The sequence below is a fragment of the Passer domesticus genome, unplaced genomic scaffold (genome assembly GCF_036417665.1).
Source record: "Passer domesticus isolate bPasDom1 unplaced genomic scaffold, bPasDom1.hap1 HAP1_SCAFFOLD_184, whole genome shotgun sequence".
NCBI classification, from domain to species: domain Eukaryota; kingdom Metazoa; phylum Chordata; class Aves; order Passeriformes; family Passeridae; genus Passer; species Passer domesticus.
The window spans coordinates 70,903-79,000 of record NW_026989966.1 but is presented as its reverse complement, the minus strand read 5'-3'; the positions used below and the strand labels follow the sequence as shown (position 1 = coordinate 79,000).

At 55.5% G+C, this 8,098-nt stretch overlaps 1 long non-coding RNA gene across 1 annotated transcript; it reads left to right on the top strand.

Annotated features, from left to right (window-relative positions):
* Positions 1–4,362: 4,362 nt before the first annotated feature.
* Positions 4,363–6,150, top strand: LOC135292035 (uncharacterized). The gene is made up of 4 exons (XR_010354610.1): positions 4,363–5,133; positions 5,335–5,406; positions 5,495–5,599; positions 6,043–6,150. It is a non-coding gene; the product is annotated as an uncharacterized LOC135292035 (long non-coding RNA).
* Positions 6,151–8,098: the final 1,948 nt, after the last annotated feature.

Below are 8,098 nucleotides of genomic sequence, written 5' to 3'. Positions count from 1 at the left end.
CCGTATCCACCGTGCTGCCAGCTCAGCAGTGCAGCACAGCACGGGCTCACACTCCCCATCGCTCCCACAGATGCAGTCGGCACCGCAACACGTCTTCCCGATGCCCAGAATGGAATTGGTTTCTGCCAGGGAACACACTGCTGGCTAGAGTTAATGCCAAGCCTGGCTTTTCTATTGCATGCAGGGGATTGGGGGACCCCTGTAAGGATGGCACTTGGCCGGGGTCCCTCATGAGGCACACGAACTGGAGGGGGGGTTTGTAGGTGTTGGGTTTTGCAGGAAGGCATGCAGGGCTTTGCGTCCTTTGTAAGTGGTGCACGGGGCTGGGGTTCCTCGTGAGGTTCTTAGGGGATTTGAGATCTCTTCTGTGGCGTACAGGGGACTGGAGACATCTGTAAGGCTGGCAGGGGCATGAGTACCTCGTGATTAACGTGGTGGTTTAGTGCTTGCCGTCAAGGCCTGGAGAGGAGCTGAGTCCTTCCTAAGATGGGCAGGAGGCTGGGCTCTTTTGTGAGGCACACAAGGCTGCCCTGGGGTCTCTGCATTGGTGAACACGGATTCCCTGCCAGGCACACAGGGATATTTTGGGGTCTGTGCTGAGGGGTGCAGGGATCCCTCAGGAGGCACAAAGGAGTCTTGATGGTCTCTACGAAGGTGTGCAGGGATCCCTCATGAGATGTGCAGTGGGGTTTTTCAGTCTCCTCAGCGCAGCAAAGGGCCACTCTGGGTGGAGGCTGTGCAAAGTGGGCAGAAAGCTTCCTGCCAAGCCTTGCGGCCGGCGGGCGGGCGGAGCCCATCCTTGGGGGTCGGGCGGGGCCTCTGGAGCCGCCGCGCCCTTGTCGGGCAGGTCCCGGCCCCGGCGGGGAAGGGCCGCGGCCCCGGGCTCCGGCGGCGCTGCCGAGCAGCGGCGGAGGCACAACAAGGGCCCCGCTCCGGCCTGGCCCTGTGCTGCAGCCGAGCACAGGGACAGCCACGGCCGCTCCCTGCGCCACAGGCGGCACCGGGGCTGCAGCTGAGGCCGTGCCTGCTGCCACTGAGGAAGGGGCTCCTTGCAATGCCCACTTCCCTAAAGCACATGGGCAAGCCAGCACGGCATGGAGACGCTTCTGAACTGTGCTCCCTTGGACACTGGGATTGAGAGATGGATTGACTGGAAGTCCTGGCCAGTCACAGTGTGAAGATCATGCTGGATGCTGGAGGCGACTTCTCCATGTCCCTTTGCTGACAGAACAATCACAGATTAGCAATTGTGGCCAAGAGCAGCCCCAAGGGCACGGGGCATAGGCAGAGGGAGGTGGGGAGGAGAAAGAGCAGGGCCGAGATTGCCCTTGAAAGGCAGAGGCGCTCTGGGGCCCGCTCCTGGCCAGGGACCCTGCCCAGAGCCGTGCCTGCTGGCCGGGGCCTTGAGGGGCAGCTGTCCAGCTGGGCCCAGCTGTGCCAGCAGCTCCAGCCGTGCTGGGGAGCCTTGCCAGCTCTGGGCCCTGCTGTGCATGAGGGTCCCTGTGTGCCACTGGCAGCTGGGGCCTCAGCCACCTCCTCTCTTCACAGGAGCGCCTCTGCAGCTTCACAAAACCAGCCAAAGGGTTCCATCAGGGAGACCTGTACCTGTACCTGTACCTGTCATCAGCCATCCCCAAGCCTGTGTCAAACATCTCTGCCACAGCTGCATTATCAGCTTGTTGCTAGGGACATGCTGCCACCACCCAGAACAGGAGCCTCTGTCCCCAAAGCTGCTGGCCCTGGTGTCCGGCCAGGACTGAAGATGGGCCCCCCCCTGCTAGGAAAGGGCTTGAGCAATACCTTTGGGCTTCACTTCTGCTCTCTGGCTGGTAGCAGCAGCACTGGCTGAGCACAGCCAGGAGTGCGCAGGCTGGAGCCGGGCATGGGGCTACTGAGCCACCATGTTTTGTCTTCATTTTTCTTTTTTAGAAATTAGAAATTTTTAAAAATATTCAGACTTTTCTTTTTTGTAGAAAGAAAACCCCAAATATTTCTCCCCTTTTTCCATAGTAGCATAGGATTTTCAAAGTAGTTTTAGAATAGGGAATAATGTAGAACATTTTTGCCCTTCTAGAATAAACACCAGAATTTAATAGCCAATTTTTACTCCAGGAAGAACTAAGACATCTCAAGACACCTAGTCTACTGGAGAAACCACTTTCCCTCTGGAGATTTTTACGTAGTCACAACAACCAATGAAAAACCTTTTTCTTGATATTTTTCAGAATATCTGACAAGCTTAGCTCTTAGTCTTCAGCAGCAAACTTTGAGTACAATACTAATCTGCTGCTGCGCAGGTTGGTCTCTTGTTATCTTGGTTTAGGGCAGATTTGGGAGATAACCTCCAAAGGCATTCTCTAGGAAACACATTCAAGAGGCCCCTCTGCCAACTAGATTGGGAAAAATATTTTTTTTTTGTGAAAATGGGATAAAAACCCTCTTTATTTAATAGGCAAAGAATTCACCATCAGAAAAAATGATGAACAATGTTAAACAATAAAACCTCTCGCCACTTAGAAGAGATGACATGATCAGAAAGTCACCTTTGTGGGCTATAGCTCTGCTAACTCATTCTCTTCTCAGTCCCTCTAGCACTGGAAATGCTGCAAGCCTGGCCCAGCCCAGTGGGCCACAGCAGTGAGCTGCTGGTGCTCTTCTGGGTTTTCAGTCCAGAGGAGGTTTAAACAGTTCCACGAAAAAAGAAAAACCACAGTCCAGAGAAATTCTCTGCCTTAGCTAGCTAAAACTAACTAAAAATCAAAGTAGAGCTCTATCCTGTTGTCTGTCCTTGCCGCAGACAACACAGTGCAGGAGAAGGATGCAGACGTGCAAGTGCAGTTTCTGATAACAAACTCCACGATTCTTCTTGTCCCCCCTTCACTCTTGGAACCAGACCTAAAGGTGCAAAACTTATTTCTGGGCTCAACCCACAAATGGGGATACAAGCATCATAAAGTCTTCCCAGGACAGTGTCCCAGCTGCAACTGGGGCTGCAGCTACCTCCTCGCTCAACAGCTGCCACTCTGCAAGTTCACAACAACATCCAAACACCTCTGTCTGGGACACACCTGGCACACACTTCCCATCTCCATGCCCATGCCCAATGTCCCTGTCACAGCTGCATTACCAGCCTGCTGCTGTGCAGATGCTGCCTCCACCCAAACAAGACCCTGTGTCCCTGCAGGTTTTGCTGAGCAATGGCCCTTGGATGAAGCAAAGCAATTACAATCAGTGTAATAGCCTTAATGGGGGATGGGGGACTCCAGGCAGCTCTTCATAATGCACTTTCTTACATCCAAGACATTACAGCAGTCCAGGGTTGTGGGTGACAGAGCCTGTGCCTGCAGCTGTCAGCTCCAGCTGCACACAAGCCTGAAGACCCTTTAGTTTTGCTGACAATGCATTATGTACTTTTCTTCGTTGAGCATCTTAAGAGAGAAGAACCAATCGGTACCTTAACATTTATCTATAACCTGTCATAACTACTGTAATTACCACATTCATGTTATTTTTCTCCAGTCACTAAAAGTTAGTACATTACAGTTTAAACTAGAAGTTGTCGAAAATTCTGAGAGCTTCTTTCTACTTGCAACATCAGCCGTCTTGTTTCCTGTGCTATCTTCATGCTTGGTGAAAGCATCTTCTTCTTTCAGGTGGGTTTATCCTTTGCTCCAGATCATAAAGCCCCCTTCAAACTAACACACCATTTGCCTTCTTAGTTATCCACTAAGAGTGGCTCGGCAATTCTTTTATTCTATATCAACACTTGCTTCCATCTCTATTTCTTCTTCAGATTCCACATTCAAAAATCTCTCTGCCAAGCACACATATCTGTGAGACTTTCTTGTCAAACTTTCATCCTTCCCAACAAATCAGGGCAGTCCATTGGTACAGATGGGGGCACACTCTGGGGGTACAGCTAAGGCCATGAGGTCACAGCAGGGCTCTGGGGTCACAGCAGGCTGAGCTCTCAGCAGACCCTGATGTCACAGAGGTGCCAGAGGTGCCAGAACCCCGTGGTTGCACAGCAGCACAAGGAGCCAGCAGTCAGTCCCTGAGCACAACTGTTGCGGCAGCAGCGGCGGTGGCAGCAGCGGTGCTGACATTGGGACAGCGGTGTCGGGACAGCGGTGGCAGCAAGAGCTGCAGGACTGGCAGAGGGCAAGGCAGCATGGCCCTTGCTCTGCGCCTCCTACTCCCGCTGCTCCTGGCCGTGGCCCTGCCTGCCAGGGCTGCCCAGGCTGCTCCGCTGCAAGCGCGGCGAGCAGGTGAGCCGGCAGCCTGGCTGCCCTTTCCCGGGACAGCGCTCCCTGCTCCCCGGGAAGTGCTGGGGATGGTTTTGCCCAGGGCTTTAGGGAGGGTTTCCTGTGTGGGAGGGAGAGTGTCCCAAGGGGCCCTGGGTAGCCCCATTTCCCATTCCTCTCCCAGAATGTTACACAGGGCAGGGAAAGTGGGTGGAGAGAGGCCAGGAGCCAGCCCAGAGCTCCCCAGGCCCCTGTGCACCTTTGGTCACGTCCATTCACATCTGGCTCCCACGGCCTTACCCGATGCCCTTGCAGTGCCCAGTTCCCTGTGGCAGAAGGGGATCCCAGCACACACAGAAATGGTTCTGGTCTTTGCTCCCTTCTAGAATTGGATCATGACTTACATGACTTGGAAGTCCTGGTGAATGACATTTTGAATGTCTTAGAGAATGCTGGAGGCAAGTTCTGCATTTCCGTTTTGACTGGCAGAATAATCCGTGTCCATGTGGCAAAAGCTCACTCCTGGGCCATTTGTTAAGTCAGGGTTGAAAGATTCTGAAAACCTTGCCCTGCTCCCTTCTGGAGCCCTGAGGGATCCCACAGGATCACTGTCATTGGGAGGAAGCAGCATTTAGCTGTCCATTTTCCTCCTGTGTGCAATGCCAGTGTGTCCTTCCATGTTCTCTGTGCAGACACAGAGAAGAGCAGAGAGGGAAGGGGCCGGGCCCAGGGCTGTGCCCCGGGGCTGAGCCTTGTGGGCAGCCTGAGGATCACCTGCAGTGCCACAGGAGCTCTTCTGTCCTGCCTTTCTTTGCAGCTGAACCTGCTGGTGAAGGTGGTGCAGCTTCTGAACCCACATCCAGGACTGAGGCTCTGGGAGATGCTGAGGGTAGGTCAAGGCCTTTCCCCTGGGAGAGCTGCCAGCTCAGAGCCCAAAGCTGGGCCAGGGAGGCAGCGCTGCAGGTGCCAGCACAGAACCATGCACGTGTGTGCCCACGCCCTGCACGATCCCCTCACCGCTGCTGCGGCTCAGTGGTGCCCGTGCAGATCAGCAGAGATGGCAGAAGCTTCTGTGGCTGTTGAGTTACAGGTGTGTCTGCAGGGAGGACTTTCCCAGGTCCCTTGGTGGATGTTGCACGCAAGCCCAGCTCCCGTCGCAGGGGTGACTAGCGTCTGCCTGATGACCCCACAGGCTGAGCCCTGCTTTTGTTGGATCCGTTCCTGGGAAATGGAACTAATGTTGTTCTAAGGTCCTCTGAGGGGAAAGAACAAAGCTACAGAACACCAGAAACCCCATGAGCCATCTGAAAACATGAGGCAAATGCTGAAGGAAATGCAGCAGGCAGGAGGACAAGGTGGGTGCATTTCCCTCATGCTTCGCCTGGGAGTCAGCAGCCGGGGGCTTTGGCTGCACATCTGGACACGCTGTGCCCGGCACAGCAGGAAGGGATCCATGGCAGCCTCGCTGCCCCGCTGCTGCTTTCACGCCCTGCAGGGCTGTTTCCCAGCCTGGCCTGGCCGCAGCTTCTGTCCAGCCCCTGCAGGAAGGCATTTGGCATCAGCTGACAGGCACCCCAAACTGCACCATGGGCCTGAGATCCCCTGCAATTTTCCAGTCGCCCGGTAGAACAGAAAGGGCACCTGCTTGTAGGAGGGAGGGCCCTGGCCTGCCCAAAAAGTTTATAGGAATTTTCCTGATTCTTAGTGATGTCTTTGACAAGCATTCCCTCCTACAGTTGCCACCTCCCCAGTGGGGAACAACCACACCTGATCCAACTGTCCCTCTTCCTTTCTCTAGAACTGGATGGAGAGGCTGGGCAGAAGACGGCGTTTCCTGGAGGAAGCAGTGGTTCTGTGCCAGCCTCTGTTGCAGGAAGGGAGGCCATGCCAGGCACAGGCACAGGAGGTAATTGCTGTGTATCTGAGCCTGAGCCCTGCTGAGGCTTGAGCTGCCCTCTCTGCTGCTTGGCACTGCGGGCACAGCCTGGACTAGAGTGGCACAGCCCAGGGGAATTATCCCGAGCAGGCTCAGGGCACTCGGGTACTGAGCAGTCCTGCTGGGGTCTCTCCATGGGAGACATGTCCTGAAACCTGGCAGTGACTGCACGAGGTGCCCACGGTGGGGAAAGGACAGAGGGGGAGAGCAAGGCTCCAGTGTGTCCTGAGAGGGCCTGGATATGTGCCCTTGGGATCTGGGAGCTGTTCCCAGGGGAAAAGAGGCATGGAGAGACCGAAGAAGGTAGAACGGGAGGGAGAAAAGGGCAGGAGGGATGGAGGGATAGAGGGATAGTTGTGGCACTGCCTGCTGCAGTTTTCCCCAGTGCTTTAGCAAGATTTTCAGCTGTGGGAGTGAGAGAGAGTCCGAGGGCCGTGGGTTGCTCCATCAGCCCCTCCAGGGATGTTGCAAAGGGCATGGAAAGAGGCACCAGGAGCCAGCCCAGAGTTCCTAAGGCCCCTGTGCAGCTTTGGCCACATCCATTCACATCCGGCTCCCACGGCCTTACCCGACCCCCTTGCAGTGCCCAGTTCCCTGTGGCAGAGGGGGATCCCAGCACACCCTGAAAAATGTTCTCATCTGTCATCCATTCTAGATGTGGTTGCTTGGAAGGCTTCTCCATTCGCTTGGCTGCATAAAGTTTTGAAGCCCTTGGAGTCTCCTGCAGGTATGTTCTCAGTGTGCCACCAAGGAAGAATTGTTGACAGCCTGTCAGGAACCAGGTGACAGAAGATTCTGTGGCTCTTGTCTTACAGATGGGTCTGCAGGGAGGACTTTTCCTGTTCCTTTGCTGATTCCTGCACAGAAGCCTGGCTCCCATGGCAGGGGTAAGTCGTGCTTCCCTGCTGACCCAACAGGCTGAGCCCTGCTTTTGTGGGACCCATTCCTGGGAAACGGAACTACTTTCTCTTAAGGTCCCCTGAGAGGGAAGAACAAAGGCAAAGGACAGAAGAAACCCCACGAGCCAAACAACACCCTGAAACAAATCGGTACAGAACTGCACAAAGGGCATGGTGAGAGCATTTCCCTCTGCCTTACCCTGGGACTCAGCAGCCAGGGCCTTTGGCTGCACATCTGGACACGCCGTGCCCGGCACAGCAGGAAGGGATCCATGGCAGCCTCGCTGCCCCGCTGCTGCTTTCACGCCCTGCAGGGCTGTTTCCCAGCTTGGCCTGGCCGCAGCTTCTGCCCAGCCCCTGCAGGAAGGCATTTGGCATCAGCTGACAGGCAGCCCAAACTGCACCACTGGCCTGAATTCCTCTCCAATTTCCCAGTCCCCAGGCCCATCCGGAGTGGTGGCTGCTTGGAGGAGGGAGGGCCATAGCCAGTCCCAAGGCACTGGAGGGATCAGGATTTTCCTGATCCTTATCCATGACTGGGACATGTGTTGCCTCCTGAAGAGGCCACCTCCCCAGTGCGTAATGATTCCATCTGATCTAGCTGTGCCTCTTCCTTTCTCAAGGGATGGACAGAGAGGCTCTGTGGAAGGTGGCATTTCCTGAAGGAAGGGAGGAGATGCCAGGCACAGGCACAGGAGGTAATTGCTGTGCCTCTGGGCCTGAGCCCTGCTGAGGCTTGAGCTGCCCTCTCTGCTGCTTGGCAGTGCGGGCACAGCCCGGAGAAGACAGGCACACCCCAGGGGAATTATCCCGAGAAGACTCATGGCACTCTGGTACTGAGCAGTCCTGCTGGGGTCCCTCCATGGGAGACATGTCCTGAAACCTGGGAGTGACTGCACGGAGTGCCCAGTGTGAGGAAAGGACAGAGGGGGAGAGCAAGGATCCAGTGTGTCCTGAGAGGGCCTGGCTGTTTGCCCTTGGGCTGTGGGAGCTGTTCCGTGGGCAGGTGGGCAAGCAGG